This window comes from Eptesicus fuscus, chromosome 13 (assembly GCF_027574615.1).
Source record: "Eptesicus fuscus isolate TK198812 chromosome 13, DD_ASM_mEF_20220401, whole genome shotgun sequence".
NCBI classification, from domain to species: Eukaryota; Metazoa; Chordata; class Mammalia; order Chiroptera; family Vespertilionidae; genus Eptesicus; species Eptesicus fuscus.
In genome coordinates, this window is record NC_072485.1 from 45,016,945 (window position 1) to 45,035,799 (window position 18,855).

At 40.1% G+C, this 18,855-nt stretch overlaps 1 pseudogene; it reads left to right on the forward strand.

The window, feature by feature from the left end:
* LOC103302821 (proteasome subunit alpha type-1-like) lies at positions 1-1,075 on the forward strand (annotated as a pseudogene).
* Positions 1,076-18,855: the final 17,780 nt, after the last annotated feature.

Sequence of the window (18,855 nt, forward strand, 5' to 3'; positions counted from 1 at the left end):
ATGCAGTGTGCAGGTGATGTTTTACTGAGTTGTACACTTGAAACCCATATCCCAATAAGGTCAATAAAAAAATAAAACAACAACAACAAAGATTTAAAAAATTCCATCAAAATCTGATTGCACAGACTTTCCTTTAGATGGCGTACAGCAAACATGTCAAACTCACTGCCTGCGAGCTGCATGTCTCGTTTATTTGGCCTGTGTTAGCCTTTGAGTTTGACATGCTTGGCCTAGAGGTAGTTTAGGCAGCGCTCACTGATGGGCAGGTCTGCAGGTGGCAACAGCAAGGCCCATAGTGGAACCGTTTTGCAACCAGTGTGATAATGTCAGTGTTTGGAGTCCTCTGGACAGGATTCATCATGTCAATCAGGGTGTAGCCACAGTTGGTCTGAAATAAAAAAAAAAAACCTATGCAGTGTTGGTTGCATTGAAGAAAGCACACTCAGAACTTGGAGCTCACCAGAAAAAAATTCTCCATGTTGATATATTGGTATCTCAATTGTGGAACTTACTGCTGGGGCTAGACTGTTATGTAATTTTATGCTCCAGGAGTGTTTGGATTCCAGATTTGTATTTGACAGACCTCTTCCTGTGTCTCCTTTTATATCTATAATTGGAAGCAAGACCCAGATATCAATGCAAAGATATGGCCAAAGACCGTATGGTGTTGGGCTGCTTTTTCCTGGTTATGATGTTATGAGTCCTCATATTTTTCAAACCTGTCTCTCTGCTAACTATTTTTGACTGTAGAGCTGTGTCCATTGGAGCTCATTCTCAATTAGCTCATACTTACTTGGACAGACATATTTCTGGGTTTATGGAATGCAATTTGAATGAACTGGTTAAGCATGATCTGCGTGCTTTAAGAGAGACACTTCCTACAGAATAGGACCTAACTATGAAGAATGTTTCCATTGGAATTGTTGGTAAAGACTTGGAGTTTATGATTTATAATGATGATGATAATGTGTTTCCATTCCTGGAAGGCCTTGAAGAAAGGCCACAGAGAAAGGCACAGCCTGCTCAACCTGCTGATGAACCTGCAGAAAAGGCTGATAAACCAATAGAACATTGATAATCCTCCATTCTATATGTGTATTATCAAATGTGTAAGAACACAGGAACATGTACTAATGACAATAAGCTATAGTTTGAACCAAAAGATGCAGTGGTGAAATGGTATGTTTTAGGAATCAGTCCAGATGTGAGCTCTTTCTAAGTACCTTCACTGAAACCATATTTTTTCTGAAAGGGTCTATATAATCGTTATCTAGAAAACATATGTACTAATGTTTTTATATGAAGAACATAGTGTCTTTAAAGGTTTTAAAGACAATGGTAAAAATTATTTCATCTGCTGGAAAAAAATATGGATGGCCTTTTCCTATTATGCATAGGACAGTCTCCCACAAAAAAAGAATGATCTGGCCTCAAGAGTCAACAGTGAATGAAAACATCTATCAGAATTGTCCTCATAAGGTTCTTTACTGCCATCTGGTGGTTAGAGAAGGGCCTACAAGTTCCATGTAGCTCCAGAGGAAATTCACATGATTGAAGTAGGGCCTCAGAAATAAGATGGAAGGCCATAAGTTGGATAGCTGTAGTTCGAATGGGAGTCAGGGGAAGAGCAAGGAAAATTTATGGTTGACAGGTTCTGTGATGATATTACGAAGGCCAGTATTTGGTTGTGAGGCTACCATTCTGTATTTGTAAACCTTACATTAAAATTTCCAGTTTTATTGTGACTCTAGAGACAAGAATAACTACATGCTGAGGCAAGAAGGGCATCATTTGCAGGGCTTAGGCTTTCTTATTTGACCCCACCCTTCTTGCCCTCACCCTGAAGGCCATGCAGAAACAAATTTATTTTTGTTCTGCTCATCAGTTTTACCTATTTTTTTTTCACCCTCCAGTTTTCTTTTTCTAAATATTGCTTACTACTGAGTGACCCATCTGACAGCCTTGTCTCATGCTCCTATTCACTGCTCTCAACTTGGTGTGGACCACTGCTTACTTTCCTGCCTGCTGGTCACTTCTGGAAGGCCTACTTTCTCTCACCTCTCAAAAAAATGCTTCTCTTTTCCAACAGGTGTAGGAATCTTATGCAGCCCTTATTTCCTTTTTGCACCTTCTTTTTGAAAAATATGTTTTTATTGAAAGAAAGGGAAACATTGATTGGTTGCCTCCTGCACCCTCTTGGACCTGGGATCAAACCTGAAACCTGGGTATATGTCCTGACCTAGAATCAAACCAGTGACCTTTTGGTGCACAGGGCAACGCTCAACCAACTGAGCCATATGGGCCAGGGCAGGACACACTGTTTCTTCATTCTTACAATCCCATTGTTCAAATCCATTTATATGATAGCAATCTTTATCAAGGCCATGTTCTATTAACCATCGTTACAACTCCCTGTGGTAGTGGACTCTTGGTTGCCTACCTGTTTCTTTTGTTAGGGTAATCACATCCTCCTGGTTTCTAGTGGTTAAGTGCTTGCATATGATTTCTGTTACTTTCTTTTTTTTTAATTTAATAAATCTTTATTGTTCAGATTACTACAATTGTTCCTCTTTTTTCCCCCCATAGCTTCCCTCCACCAGATTCCCATCCCACCCTCTGCCCTTGCCTCCCCCCACTGTCCTCATCCATAGGTGTAAGATTTTTGTCCAGTCTCTTCCCGCACCCCCCCCACACCCTTTTCCCCCTGAGAATTGTCAGTCCACTCCCTTTCTATGCCCCTGATTCTATTATATTCACCAGTTTATTCTGTTCATCAGATTTTTTTATTGACTTGATTTTTAGATTCACTTGTTGATGGATATGTATTTGTTGTTCATAATTTTCATCTTTACCTTTTTTTCCTTCTTCCTCTTCTTAAAGAATACCTTTCAACATTTCATATAATACTGGTTTGGTGGTGATGAACTCCTTTAGTTTTTTCTTACCTGTGAAGCTCTTTTTTTTTTTTATTGAGGTATTATATGTGTACATATCTTACCATTGCCCCCCCCCACCCCACACCCATACATGCCCTCACCCCCCAGAGTTTTGCGTCCATTGTTTATGCTTATATGCATGCATACAAGTCCTTCGTTTGATTTCTTATCTCCCCCACCTCTCCCTAACTTTCCCCCTGTAATTTGAAAGTCTGTTTGTTGCTTTACTGTCTCTGTATCTATCTTTTTGTTCATCAGTTTATAATGTTCTTTATTATCCATAAATGAGTGAGATCATGTGGTATTTTTCTTTCATTGACTGGCTTATTTCACTTAGCATAATGTTCTCCAATTCCATCCAGGTTGCTGCAAATGATGAGAATTCCTTCTTTTTATGGCAGCATAGTATTCCATTGTGTAGATGTACCACAGTTTTCTGATCCAGTCATCTGCTGACGGGCACCTAGGCTGTTTCCAAATCTTAGCTATTGTAAATTGTGCTGCTATGAACATAGGGGTGCATATATCCTTTCTGATTGGTGTTTCTAGTTTCTTCGGATATATTCCCAGGAGTGGGGTTACTGGGTCAAATGGGAGTTCCATTTTCAGTTTTTTGAGGAAACTCCATACTGTTTTCCATAGTGGCTGCACCATTCTGCATTCCCACCAGCAGTGCACGAGGGTTCCTTTTTCTCCGCATCCTCGCCAACACTTGTCGTTTGTTGATTTGTTGATGATAGCCATTCTGACAGGTGTGAGATGGTACCTCATTGTTGTTTTGATTTGCATCTCTTGGATAATAAGTGACTTTGAGCATGTTTTCATGTGTCTCTTGGCCTTCCTTCTGTCTTCTTTTGAAAATATTCTGTTTAGGTCCATTGCCCATTTTTTTATTGGATCATTTATCTTCCTTTTATTAAGTTGCATAAGCTGCCTGTAGATGTTGGAGATTAAACCTTTATCAGTGATAGCATTTGCAAATATGTTCTCCCATGCAGTGGGCTTTCTTGTTGTTTTGTTGATGGTTTCTTTTGCTGTAAAAAAGCTTTTTATTTTGATGTAGTCCCATTTGTTAATTTTCTCTTTAGCTTCCATTGCCCTAGGGGCAGTGTCAGTGAAGAAGTTCTTTTGGCATATGTCTGAGATTTTGTTGCCTGTGGATTCCTCTAGTATTTTTATGGTTTCCCGTCTTATGTTTAAGTCCTGTATCCATTTTGAGTTTATTTTTGTGTATGGTGTAAGTTGGTGATCTAGTTTCATTTTTTTGCATGTGTGTGTCCAATTTTCCCAACACCATTTATTGAAGAGACTGTCTTGACTCCATTGTATGTTCATGCCTCCTTTGTCAAATATTAATTGAGCATAGTGGTTTGGGTCGATATCTGGATTCTCTATTCTGTTCCATTGATCTATATGTCTGTTCTTGTGCCAGTACCAGGCTGTTTTGAGAACAGTGGCTTTGTAAAACAGCTTGAAATCTGGTATTGAGATCCCTCCTACTTTATTCTTCTTTCTCAGGATTGCTGTGGCTATTCGGGGTCTTTTTTTATTCCAGATGAATTTTTGGAGAGTTCTTTCTAGGTCTGTGAAATATGCTATTGGTATTTTGATGGGGAGTGCATTGAATCTGTAGATTGCTTTGGGTAGTATGGACATTTTCATGATGTTGATTCTACCAATCCATGAACATGGTATGTTCTTCCATCTGTTTACGTCTTCCTCTATCTCTTTTTTCAGTGTCCTGTAGTTTTCCGCGTATAGGTCTTTTACCTCCTTAGTTAAGTTTATTCTTAGGTATCTTAATTTTTTTGGTGCGATGGTAAATGGGATTGCTTTTTTAGTCTCTCTTTCTGTAAGTTCACTATTGGTGTATAGAAATGCCATAAATTTCTTGGTGTTAATTTTGTATCCCGCTACATTGCCGAATTCATTTCTTAAACCTATTAGTTTTTGATGGAATCTTTTGGTTTTTTTATGTACAATATCATGTCATCTGCAAATAAGGACAGCTTCACTTCTTCTTTTCCAATTTGGATGCCTCTTATTTCTTCTTCTTGCCTAATTGCGATAGCTAATACTTCCAGTACTATGTCAAACAGGAGTGGTGAGAGTGGGCATCCCTGTCTTATTCCTTTTTTTAGGGGAAATGGTTTTAGTTTTTGCCCATTGAGTATGATGTTTGCTGTGGGTTTATCATATATAGCTTTTATTATGTTGAGGTATGATCCTTCTATTCCTACCTTGTTGAGAGTTTTTATCAAGAAAGGGTGTTGGATTTTGTCAAATGCTTTTTCTGCATCTATTGATATGACTATGTGATTTTTATCTCTCAATTTGTTTATGTGATGTATCACATTTATTGATTTGTGGATATTGTACCATCCTTGCATTCCTGGGATAAATCCTACTTGGTCATGGTGTATGATCTTTCTGATGTATTGCTGGAGCCGATTTGCTAGGATTTTGTTGAGGATTTTGGCATCTATGTTCATGAGGGATATTGGTCTGTAATTCTCTTTCCTTGTGTTGTCTTTATCTGGTTTTGGTATTAGGGTGATGCTGGCTTCATAGAAGGAGCCTGGAAGTGTTCCTTCCTCTTGAATTTTTTGCAATAGTCTGAGGAGGATAGGTTTTAGTTCTTCCTTGAAAGTTTGGTAAAACTCTCCTGTGAAGCCGTCTGGCCCCGGGCTTTTGTTTGCCGGAAGCTTTTTGATGACTGCCTCAATTTCTTCCATAGTTACTGCCTGTTGAGCTGTTTAGATTCTTCCTGATTGAGTTTTGGAAGGTTGTATTTGTCTAGGAATATGTCCATTTCCTCCAGGTTGTCCAGTTTGTTGGAATAGAGTTGTTCATAGTATTTTGTAACAATCCTTTGTATTTCGTCAGGGTCTGTTGTTATTTCACCTCTTTCATTTCTGATTTTGTTTATTTGGGTCCTCTCTCTTTGCTTCTTGGTGAGCCTGGCTAGAGGTTCATCAATCTTGTTTATCCTTTCAAAGAACCAGCTCTTGGTTTTGTTGATCTTTTGTATTGTTTCTTTGGTCTCTATGTTGTTTATCTCCGCTCTGATCTTTATTATTTCTTTCCTTCTGCTTACACTGGGCTTTTCTTGTTGCTCTCTCTCTAACTCTTTGAGTTGTTGGGTTAGGTAATTTATTACCATTGTTTCTTGTTTTTTGCAGTAGGCTTGTAGAGCTATGAACTTCCCTCTCAGGACTGCTTTCACTGTGTCCCATAGATTTTGGATTGTTGTGTTTTCATTGTCATTTGTTGCCATGATGTTTTTTATTTCTTCCTTGATGTCTTTGGTAACCCAGTCATGGTTTAATAGCATGCTGTTTAGTCTCCATGTGTTTGATTTCTTTGGGTTGTTTTTATTGTAGTTGATTTCCAGTTTTATGCCACTGTGATCTGAGAAGATACTTGATATGATTTCTATCTTCTTGAATTTGGAGAGACTTTGCCTATGTCCTAACATATGGTCTGTCTTTGAAAATGACCCATGTGCACTTGAGAAGAATGTATATTCTGTGGCTTTGGGGTGAAATATTCTGAAGATGTCGACTAATTCCATCTGGTCTAGTGAGTCATTTAGGATTGATGTTTCTTTGCTGATTTTTTGTTTAGAGGATTTGTCCAATGGTGATAGTGGGGTATTGAAGTCTCCTACTATGATTGTATTGCTGTCAATCTCTTCTTTGATATCTTCCAGGAGTTTTTTAATGTATCTTGGTGCTCCTGTATTGGGTGCATATATGTTTACCAGAGTTATTTCTTCTTGTTGGATTTCTCCCTTTAGTATTATGAAGTGGCCTTCATTTTCTCTTGTTATGTCCTTCACTTTGAGATCTAATTTGTCAGATACAAGTATTGCTACCCCAGCTTTTTTTTCATTTCCATTCGCCTGGAAAACCTTTTTCCATCCCTTTACTCTCAGTCTGTATGCGTCCTTTTTTTTGAGGTGGGTTTCCTGTAGACAGGAGATATATGGGTTTTGTTTTCTTATCCAATCTGTTACCCTGTGTCTTTTGATTGGAGCATTCAATCCATTTACATTTAAAGTTATTATTGATAGGTACTTATTTGTCGCCATTTTTATTCTATACCCCTGTGTTCCTTCTTTGCTTCCCATTTCTTTCTTTCTTTCTTTCTTTCTTTCTTTCTTTCTTTCTTTCTTTCTTTCTTTCTTTCTTTCTTTCTTTCTTTCTTTCTTTACAGCAGACCCTTTAGCATTTCTTTCAATGCTGGTTTGGTGGTGATAAACTCCCTTAGCCCTTTTTTGTCTGTGAAGCTCCTGATTTCACCTTCAATTTTGATTGATAGCCTTGCTGGGTACAGTATTCTTGGATTGAGACCCTTCCTTTGCATGACTTTGTATATTTCATTCCATTCCCTTCTGGCCTGATGAGTTTCTGTTGAGAAATCAGTTGCTAGTCTGATGAGGGTTCCTTTGTATGTAACTGTCTGTCTCTCTCTGGCCACTTTTAAGATTCTTACTTTGTCATTGGTGTTTGCCAACTTAATTATAATGTGCCTTGGCGTCGGTCTTTTGGGGTTCATTTTGCTTGGAACTCTGTGAGCTTCTTGGATTTGTGTGGGTTTTTTCTTCCCTATATCAGGGAAGTTTTCTGTTATTATTTCTTCAAACAGGTTTTCTATTCCTTGCTCCGTTTCCTTTCCTTCTGGTACCCCTATTATCCTGATGTTGTTTTGTTTTGTGTTGTCCCGAAGTTCCCTTAGGCTCTCCTCATGCTTTCTAATTTTTGTTTCTAGAAGCTGTTGTAATTGGGTATTTTTTTCCATCTTGTCTTCTAGCTCACTTATGCGGTCCTCTGCTTCTTCTAGTCTACTCTTGATGCTTTCTATTGAGTTCTTTACAGCAGCGATGTCATTTTTCATTTCTTCTTGGTTCTTACTCATATTGTCGAATTTGTCTTCCATCCTTTTCAGCCACCTTATGACCATTTCTCTGAATTCTTTCTCTGATAGGTTGTTTGCCTCTAATTCGTTTACTTCCTTTTCTGGTGATGCCTGCTTTTCTTTCCTATGGGGGCTATTTCTTTGTCTCCCCATGGTCTCTCTTCTCCAGATGTCTGGTTATATAGTTCTCTCTCTCTGGCGTTGATTTAAAGGTACAAAATACAACACAACCAGGCACAACGCACAAGGCACTGAAGAGAATTGTATTCACGATATTAATAACCTCCAATAAAGGTAACCACCAGAGAAAGACAAATTAGGGAGTGGAAGAGGGAGAGTAAAAAGAAAGAACAACAACAACAACAACAACAAAGAGTGTGAATCTGAACTTGGGAAAAGAGCAGAAAAAAAATAAAAGAAAAAAAAGTAAGAGAGACAAGAACAATACTAAGAGAGAAAAGGGGAACAGACAAATTAGGAGTGGAAGAGGGAGAGTAAAAAGAAAGAACAACAACAACAACAACAAAAAGAGTGTGAATCTGAACTTGGGAAAAGAGCAGAAAAAAAATAAAAGAAAAAAAAGTAAGAGAGACAAGAACAATACTAAGAGAGAAAAGGGGAACAGACTATATATATGGAGAGTAAACTCCACTAGAACAACCACTAATCCCAGGAAACTCCAGCAACACGAGCCTGGAGATTAATACAAACTGCAACACCAACTAATATCAAGTGAGGCAAGGGAAAACAAAAGTAAAAAACAATCAAAAACAAAGCAAACAAAAGAACCAACCAAACAAACAAAAAGAATAATCAAAACAATCTCATAAAAAAGCATAAAAATTCAATCTAATCAACATTCAAGCAAACAACAACAAAAGGCCAGAGAGAAAAATAAATTTTTTTAAGGTAGCGTAGAGAGAGGTATGTATGGATTTGGAGCAGGGGGTTGGGAATTAGATATATAAGTAGGGTGAAATTTTAGCAGAGGGTAAACTGAAAAAGTAGGGAAAATCTAAAGCCAGAAAGGGTTAAGATAAACAGGAGACCAAAAGGGGAAAGGTTAGGAGGAGAGTGATGGCATAATGTTAGCGTTGAGATAGGATAAGGGAAAGATGCAAATAGAATGTAGGACACTAATCCCAAAATAAAAGGAAGAGAAAATCAAATGACATTAAAAAAAAAAGTAAAATAATAGTAATAATAATGCTGATTGAAAATAAAAATGTAATAATTAAAAAGATGAAAGTCGAGTGAGGAAAAAGAAAAAAATTTAGTTTCTTAAGTAAAAGGTGCAAAAAATGAAAATAAAAAAATTAGAATAAAAAAATTAAAAAAAAATTGAAAAAAGAATTTAAAATTAAAAAATAGGAAGACTAAAATGTGCAGTAGCAGCTGTCATTCACTTCCTCTATTATTCTGTTTGGTATGCCTGTTTCCCAGTCTGGGCGGTATTTCAGTTCAGCTTCGTTCCACTGCTCCTTAGTGTTGTAAGCCAGTCCTGCTTTTTAAGCCCGCCGTGTCTTAATTTCTCGTATTTATTTTTGATTACACCAGAGACAATTAGTGTTTCAGCCCCTGGGTGGCAGTGTTTCTGAATTGACTTCCGGGCCTCTCTAGCTTTTTTTTTTTTTTTTTCCCCCTCTATGGCACTCACTACCAGTTTGTGGAGGTGTGCGCCTCAGAGCTGCCTCTCCGATGGTCACACGCAGCTCTGCTCCCCAGGTTCCGAAAAAACAACTTCCCCCTGCAGTCTTTCAGGGTTTTTCCACCTGGGTTTTCCTATGTATTGTGCTTAGTAATCAGAGTCGGAAAGAGCCCAAGTGTGCGGACAGTGGGTCTGTGCGCCAGACTAAGGAGCCTGCACTCCTTTGAAAATTCTTAGTCTGACCCTCCTCGTCAGATTAAAATGAGTTGCTTTTAAGAGGTCACTTCTGTTAGCAGCTCAGAGGACCCCCTTCCACATTCACGGATCACGGCAGCTTCAACTGCCGCCGATTTTTCTAGGCACAGACCTCCTGGTTCCTGCTGGTCCTGCTGCTCGTGCGCTTCCCTTCCACCGCGGGGATTAGAAACCACACCTTATTTCAGGCGAAATCTGACCTTTCCGTGGTGCAGTGAAGAGTTCCTTTGAATCCGAATGTTTGCGCCGATAGGGGACCGGTGTTCTGGTGCTTGCAGCTGTTCAGTGTTTGCAGTTGTCGCGGAAAGTCAGGTTTCCAATAAAATCCTCCTTTCCTTGCAAGATGGCGAGGAGCCCAGTGAGCCCGCAGCTCTGGGAGGGGACCCAGCCCCTGTGGGTGCTGCACGGTCAGGGGAACTCTGCCCAGCACTCCCCCGCCTTCTCCTGGAGTTTAGCTGTCCCCTGGCTTGCCAACATACACTCCCCCTGCGAACCTCTGCTGCTCCTACTCTCCGCCCCAGGACCAGACTCCAAACACGACTCTATTCCGTCGCCATTTTTTCTCCTCCCCCCTGTGAAGCTCTTTATCTGACCTTCAATTCTGAATGATAGCTTTTCTGGGTAGAGTAATCTTGGTTGTAGGTTCTTGCTGTTCATCACTTTGAATATTTCTTGCCACTCCCATCTGGCCTGCATAGTTTCTGTTCAGAAATCAGCTGAAAATCATATGGGTGCTCGCTTGTAGGTAACTAACTGTTTTTCTCTTGCTGCTTTTAATATTCTCTCTTTGTCTTTTGCTCTTGACATTTTAATTATGATGTGTCTTGGTGTGGTCCTCTTTGGATTGCTTTTGTTTGGGGTCCTCTGCGCTTCATGGACTTGTAAGTCTATTTCTTTCACCAGGTGGGGGAAGTTTTCGGTCATTATTTCTTCAAATAGGTTTTCAGTATCTTGCTCTCTCTCTTCTTCTGGGACCCCCATAATTCTGATGTTGGTATGCTTGAGGTTGTCCCAGAGGCTCCTTACACTATCTTCAAATTTTTGGATTCTTTTTTCTTTTCGGTTGAGTGTTTTTTGCTTCTTTGTATTTCAAATCTTTGACTTGATTCTTGTGGTCCTCTAGTCTGCTGTTAGGTCTCTGTATAATATTTTTTATTTCAGTCATTGTATGTTTAATTTCTAGTTGGTCCTTTTCCATATCCTCAAGGGTCTCACTAAATTTATCAGCCTTTTTCTAGGAAATTCTTGAAAAAGCTTATAACCATGGTTTTGAACTCTATATCCAGTCTTTGCTTTCCCTCATTTCTTTCATTTGTGATCTGTTTCTTTCTCTCCGCATTTTGCTGCTTCCCTGAGTTGGTAGCGTAGCTTTGTGTGCTAGGTGTCCTATAGGGCCCAGTGGCTCAGGTTCCCCAGTTACCTGAGATGGACACTCTTGGTGCACCCCTTTGTGGACTATGTGCACAGCCTTGTTGTAGTTAAGTTTTGATTGTTGTTGGTACCACTGGGAGGAATTGACCTCCAGGCCAATTGGCTGTGAGGATCAGCTGTGTCTATGCTAGGAGATCTTCTGCGCTGGAGACAGCCTTATGAGACAAGACTTGCAAAATTGCAAAAGCCTCTGTGCTCAGCTTGGATGAGGCAGAGTCTCAGGGTGGAGCAGACAGCCTTGGCTTCCCATCAGCCCTGCCCTAAGAGGCCCCTGGGTCTTAGTATTCCTTGGTAATCACTGCAAGCACCTCTGAGAGAAAGCTGCCCTTGAGTTTCGCCCACTGCCAGACTGTCCAGTTTCTCCCTGAATGAGTCTGGGTTCCCAGAGTCTCACCCAGAACTGAAGTCCAGTGCAGTCATGATCTTCCGACTACCTCCTGCTTGAGAAAGCCAGCCGCACACTCAATAGTCAGTCCTCTCTGTGTGCACGCGCCTCCAGACTTCTGCCTTCCACAGCTCCCCTGAGTCTCAGTGTGCTTTTCTCTTTTCCTGACTGTCCAGATTCCCCCCAAATGAGTCTGGATTCCTAGAGTCTCACCCGGAACTGGAGTTCAGTGCAGTCGTGAGTTTCCGTCTCCTTCCTGCTTGAGAAAGCCAGCCACACACTTAGCTGCCAGTCCTCTCCGTGCACCTCTGTACCTCAGCCTTTTGCAGCTCCTCTGAGTTTCAATGTGCTTTTCTCTTTCTTTCTAGTTGTAGAATTTCCACTCAGCCAGCTTTCCTGTGGTTCTGGATGGTGTCCATTTTGTCTTTTAGCTATAGTTTTGAAATTGTTGTGCGAGGCAGCAGTTTAGGTGTTTACCTATGTCGCCATCTTGGTTTCTCCTCCATGATTTCTGTTACTTTTGAGCTTCATCATCTCCTTAAGTGTTAATGAGCGAGAGCCACAATTGAACATTACTAATGCCTTGGAGAATGTTGTTTCCTTTGGGTGTGGGTCTTCTGGCCTAACACCATTTAAATATTCCAGCATGCCCATCATACCATCACCTTTTATTTTTTCCTTTATTCCAAAAACTCAGGTATTTATATTGTGCTCAGTGTGGGATTTTGATCTCACTAAGCTTCTACAAGCCTTTCTACTTTTAGTGAGTTTCCTTAGTGAACTTTTTCAATCCTCTAGACCAGTGGTTGGCAAACTGCGGCTCGTGAGCCACATGCAACTCTGGCCCCTTGAGTATGACTCTTCCACAAAATCCCACGGCCTGAGTGAGTATATTTTGAAAAAGTGGCATTAGAAGAAGTTTAAGTTTAAAAAATTTGGCTCTCTAAAGAAATTTCAATCGTTGTACTGTTTATATTTGGCTTTGTTGACTAATGAATTTGCCAACCACTGCTCTAGATTATGCATTAAATCTCATATCCTAAGAATGTGTACCCAAGACAATGAATTTGTGCCCATCCAGTCTTATGTTCTAGTTTCCTTTCTCCTCAGCTCCCAGACAAGAAATAAGGTATCTTTCTGGGAGGGTCAGGCAGCCAGAATTACTCATCCTTAATAGTTCTGAGTTGCAGAGGCTAAGTTTCAGGAGATGTTGCAGAGAGGTTTGGGCTCTTTTCTTCCTCCCATTCCTACTTCTTGGTGTGGAAATCCTACCACAGTAATGGCAGGATAAAAATACCAGGACCTCATTGTCCTTGACTTGGCTCCCTTGGAAAGGCAAGCCAAGAAGTTTAGAGGCTACTGCTCTCCCCCTTGGCTATAGCACTGGCTCAGAGATATTTTCCAGGAAAAAGGAAGTTTATAATAATAGAGAGCCCTGAAGATCTACCACAAAGGAACTGACTTTATCAGAAACAGTGTGGGGGAGTCCAAGTGTAAGGATTCTATGGAAAATAATGGAGATTTTGGTGGTAAGCATTATGTCTTACAGGGGTGGGGAACCTTTTTCTGCCAATAGCCATTTGGATATTTTTAACATCATTGGTGGGCCATACAAAACTTTCAACTTAAAAATTAGCCTACTATATTTGGTCAAACATTTCATTAACTCGCCCCAAATGCCTTGGCAGGGCCATACCGAATGATTTCTCAGGCCTTATACAGCTCATGGGTCTGACAAGTCCAACGATCCCCATCCCTGATTTAAGAAGAGAGGAATCTACATTATAAAAGGCCCATAGCCTTAATGCTGGAACGCTGGAATGACCAAACAACAGGTCACCAGGAGATGCATGGAGCACCTCTGGTCCCTCCCCCCACCACGCTCGCTGCTCCCCTGGCAGCAGGATGGGGCTCATGGCTCCTCACAGGCAGGTGGGGGGAGAATTGCGGGGGTGCACAACGGGTCTGGGTCTCACGCAATTTTGCGTGCTGAACCTCTACTAACTCCATAAGGGCCAAACAATGAATTGAAACAGTGGATTTACTTTTACCTTACATGAGGAAGACTGTAAGTAGAGCAGGCTTTGGGTATAAAGATATGTTTAGAATCCAGTTTTGACCATGTCAAGCTTGAAGATTTAAGACATCCAAGTGGAGGTGTTAAGTAGGCTTGTGTTTGATAGTTGGACAGAATGGTAGGTGAGACATATGTATTAGGGGTCAACATGTAGGTGGTATTTAATGCCATGGGGACTGAAGACACATTAAGAGAGAGAGTGTAGATATAGAAGGAAACCCAAAGATTGGGCCTTTGGAGGATGTAGCTACATTGAGAGTTCTAATAGAAGAGGAAGAATCTATGGGTGTAGGAGGAAAAGCAAGCATGAAATATTCTCAATTCCAAGTGAAGAAAGTGTCAGGGAAGAGAGAGTGGTAAAATGATACTGGTAGTGAAACTGGATACAAAATGGGTCCAGGTTGCCTGTTACTACTTGAACCCTTGAAGTATGCTAGCATTGAGAGGGAGTTAAGAGGAAGGACCAGTAAAGCAGAGTGATATAGGAAGTAAAGCAAGAATTTACTACTGTCAGATCCAAGTGAAGAAAGTGTTTCAGGGAGTAGAGAGTGATAACATGATGGTGGTAGAGAAAGCAAAATGATTGAGAAAAAAAAATTGGATTTAGTAAAGTAGAGGCCATTGGTAACTTCTATTTAGTTAACATCAGCTGCATTATCTATTCGAAATATCAGAACCAGTTTTGATTCTTTCTTTCTTTCCAACTATCACCACTTCCACCTCCAATATCTAGTAAACCTGCCCTGTCAATTGTATTCCACAACCATTATGCATCACCTACACTGGGTAAATACCATTCTAGATGCTTGCATATAGAGATGAACAAGACTTGGACCCTCTTCCTCAAGAGCTTACAGTTGAGAATGTGGTACAGGCATAACTACCTTTCAATATAGGAGCAATTATAATGTTAATAATTATTAGAATTTCTGCTGCTGCTACTCCTAGAACTCTAACATATTAGAACACATACTTTATGCCATATATATATATATATATATATATATATATATATATGATCATCTCAAATAATTCCTACACTTTTATGAGGTGGCATCATTTTATAGTGAAAAAAAACCAAGGAGAGAGATTAAGTAACCCATCCAGGATCATACAGCAGGTAAATGGTGGAAGCTCTATGCAAAACCAAGTAGTCTAACTTTCAAATTTGTGTTCTTCACCACAACTGCAAGCTGGCTTGCCCTAACTTACAGAACTTGACTTATATCTACTAATTCATTCCCTCACTTTAAATTACCTTTGCCTTCTTGCTTCCTCTTTTTATTTTTTTATTGATTAAGGTATTACATATGTGTCCTTATTGCCCCATTGTCCCCCTCATCCCCCCACTCATGCCCTTATCCCCCTGTTGTCTGTATCCATTGGATGGCTTATATGCAAGTATACAAGTCCTTTGGTTGATGTCTCACCCTTACCCCCACCCTCCCCTACCTCCCCTCTGAGGTTTGAAGGTCTGATTGATGCTTCTCTGGTTGCTTCTTCTTTTTATTGTTTATTGAAATAACTTTTCTAATAAATCCCTTGTGAATCTAAGTCTTAGACCTGCTTCTGAGGAACCTAAGACATATTCTTCCATACTGCTAAAGAATTGTGATAGTGACATCTCTACATCTTTGATTGATTAATTAGTGTTTGAAATAGCTGTAACTACCAATGAAGCACCAAAGGCGTCAATATCTTGAGATGCATTTTGAGCTATAAGTTAAAACCACATTTATTTTGTTCTTAACTGTGATTTCCCAAAAAGTCCTTGTTGAATATTCCTGCCAGTGAAGCCCAGATGAGACTATCTCAGCCTATCAATGTGGTTATAATAAAATGTTACTCAAAAGCAAAGGAATAAGGAAGCTGGGAGAGGAGGTATAACATTATAATAACTTAGAGTATACTTACTCAGTATATGGCACTAAATGCTTCTATATGACAATTCATTTATTTTCCCCAAGAATACCATGAGAAATGTACTATTTGAGAGATACTTGAGTAGAGAGAGATTAAATTACATGCCCAAGGTTTCACAGGCACTACTAGTACTGCAAAGACAGCAGATTAGTAATTATCATGACAGTGTCAATGATAGGATACAAGCTTTCCTTCACTCCTTGTCCACTTACAGCAATACTGTAAATGGCTGAATGACTTTTTGAGATCTTAGTGAAGGGCTAGAATGATTAAGGAGAATTACAACTTTGAGGGAATGGGAAAAATGGTATGTTTCATATGTCTTTCCACATAGTCCAATGGAAGAGCATGCCAAACTTAACGGGGCCATCTTTAAACACACCGTGTTGTAGTCAACTCAGGCTGCCATAACATAATACCATAGACTGGGTGTCTTAGACAATAGAAACTTATTTCTCATAGTTTTGGAGCATCTAAGATCAAGATGCTGGCTGATTGATTTCCTGTTGAGGGCTTTCTTCCTGGCTTGCTAATCTCACTCTGATTGTTGTGGGGACACAAACATTTAATCCATAACACACCCATTCCCTGGACTTTCTCATATTTTTATCCTCTGGGAGAGAGAGAGAGAAAGAGAGAGAGATCTACTTCAAAACTTCTCAGTGCAGGCAGACCACTTCCAGTAAGGCTACCACTAACCCATTGCAGCTGCTGCCTCTAATGAATCACACCAGAAGGAAGAAGGATTACTAAATTAGACCAGATTTTGCTGAATGGAAACAGTATAACAGTGCTGGTTCCTGGAGAAGAAGAATCTGGATGGGTTCCCTTAATTTATGCTAGTTTCTGTTTTGTCTAATAATGACAACAAAATATATATTTTTAAACCTTTCAAGCCCAGCCAGGTTGGCTCAGTAATTAAGCATTGACCCATGAGCCAAGAGGTTGCCTGTTCAATTACTGGTCAGGGCACATGCCAGGATTGTGGGTTCAATCCCCAGTAGGGGATGTGCAGGAGGCAGCTGATTAATGATGGTTCCCTCTCATCCATGTTTCTATTCCTCTATCCCTCTCCCTTTCGCTCCCTAGAAAAAAACACACAATAACACACCTTTTCATGTCTGGATTATATGAAGCTAAATTTCTCATTGAAGGGGAATGCTTTGAAGAGGCAATGTATAGGCCATCTTTGTAAATTAATCATGTTTATCATGGAAAAAAAAGAAGAGTTATTTGAAGATGAAAATAAAGGTGTTTTTGGTTAAAATAAAACACTGCAGTGCAAGTTTTCATCTTCCTTTAAGAAACTTACATCTTATTCATGATGTTTGATTTTGTCTTAGAATCTATCAACCTTCTGGCCCCATATCTAAAGGCCTTCTGATTCCTTCTTTCCCACTGCATGTGGGATCTTTTGCTTAATGTACTTTGGAATTCCCCAAAATCTATGGATGTGGTAACCCCAATTCCTGTTTTTATGTCCCCTACTTTCAATGACTTTTTAGAGTCCTAATCCATTGACTTTGTCTCTACTGACCCGCAAGTCTGACCACCTCTAATCCTGTGAGCTACACCTGGACCCAGTGCCTCCTACTCGTGGTGATCCTGTGATTCTCTTCCTACTAATACCTATTCCTACTAACGGCTTCTCCCTCAGTGACCCCAATCAAATGATATTGTAATCACCTTAATCTTGATCCCTCTTTGAAGGCAGAAAACCCAGTTCCTACCTACTCTTTCCTCTGTTTCCATTTATTTCGTGTCAGGTTTTATTTATTTTTTTAAATCACTTCAGCTCAGCAGCACAGCCTCTGAATCTCGTGTGTGTGTGTGTGTGTGTGTGTGTGTGTGTGTGTGTGTAAAGGACATTTAGCCATAAATTCAAGGTGGCAGGAAGAGTTGGGTGGGAGCCAAGCGGTCACATTTTGGGCCTCTTCTCACTCTCTTTGCCCTCCTGGGCCTAGACTGTAACCTCCTCTTAGAGGTGCACCTTTGCTGGGACCACTTTCAATTACAGGTGAAGGAGCTGCCCACAGATTTAGTGTTCACCTTGAATAGGTGCTTCTAGTTATTTTGGATCTCCTCATCGTTCAGCCTGAGGACATTGACAATCTGCTGTGCTTCCTGGAGGCTGTCTGGAGAGGTTAGAGGGGCTGCAGACTGGGGTCAGGCATGTCCTGGGGCATCAGCTGCTGCCCAGCTGGCTGCTCGCTTTTGCTTCAGGATTCTCCAAAGGCCCTGCTCACCACCTTGTGCCCCCATCACAGTGATCTGGGTCAAGTATGTGGCTGATCCTTACAGGTAAATCCTTGATGGCAGCACCACATAGCATTTTTCTACCTTAAGACCAGGTGGTTCCACGCACAACAGAGGCAAGCTGGGAATCTCCTTAAGTGTGTGTGACCAGAGGTTTTGAGAGGTGATGGATGGCAACTCAGTCATGAGTTGGAGACATATGGTGACCACTCTGCCTTAGAGGCACAGCCTCTGACCTAAATCTCATTTAATAATCACACTGCTTAAATGTCTGAGGAATTTTATTTTATTTTTTTTATTGAGGTATTATATGTGTACATATCTTACCATTACCCCCCTACCCCACACCCATACATGCCCTCACCCCCCAGAGTTTTGCATCCATTGTTTATGCTTATATGCATGCATACAAGTCCTTCGTTTGATTTCTTATCTCCCCCACCTCTCCCTAACTTTCCCCCTGTAATTTGAAAGTCTGTTTGTTGCTTTACTGTCTCTGTATCTATCTTTTTGTTCATCAGTTTATAATGTTCTTTATTATCCATAAATGAGTGAGATCATGTGGTATTTTTCTTTCATTGACTGGCTTATTTCACTTAGTATAATATTCTCCAATTCCATCCAGGTTGCTGCAAATGATGAGAATTCCTTTGTCTGAGGAATTTATCAAAGGTGATTTTTATTTATAGACAATTTTAGATTGAAAATCAAAGTTAATGTATGACACATGATACCTCATAAAGGTCATTCTAGATTCATTAAACAAACAACAAAAGCATTCAGCAAATGTTAATTGAACATTGCAGTTTTTACTGTTCAAGGACACCTGTTTCCTTTATAATTTTTCTGTTCAAGGATTTCTTTTGCAGACATGGGTCATTTGACCTCAAACTGAAAGTATGCTTGAAATTCTCTGGGGATTCAAAGCAGAATCAGCACTATTTCCCAGCTCTGAAGATACAAGTTTTTGACTGCTGTTCACTGTCTGTTTACACTGGCTATGGAGGGATAGAGTGTGCCTGTA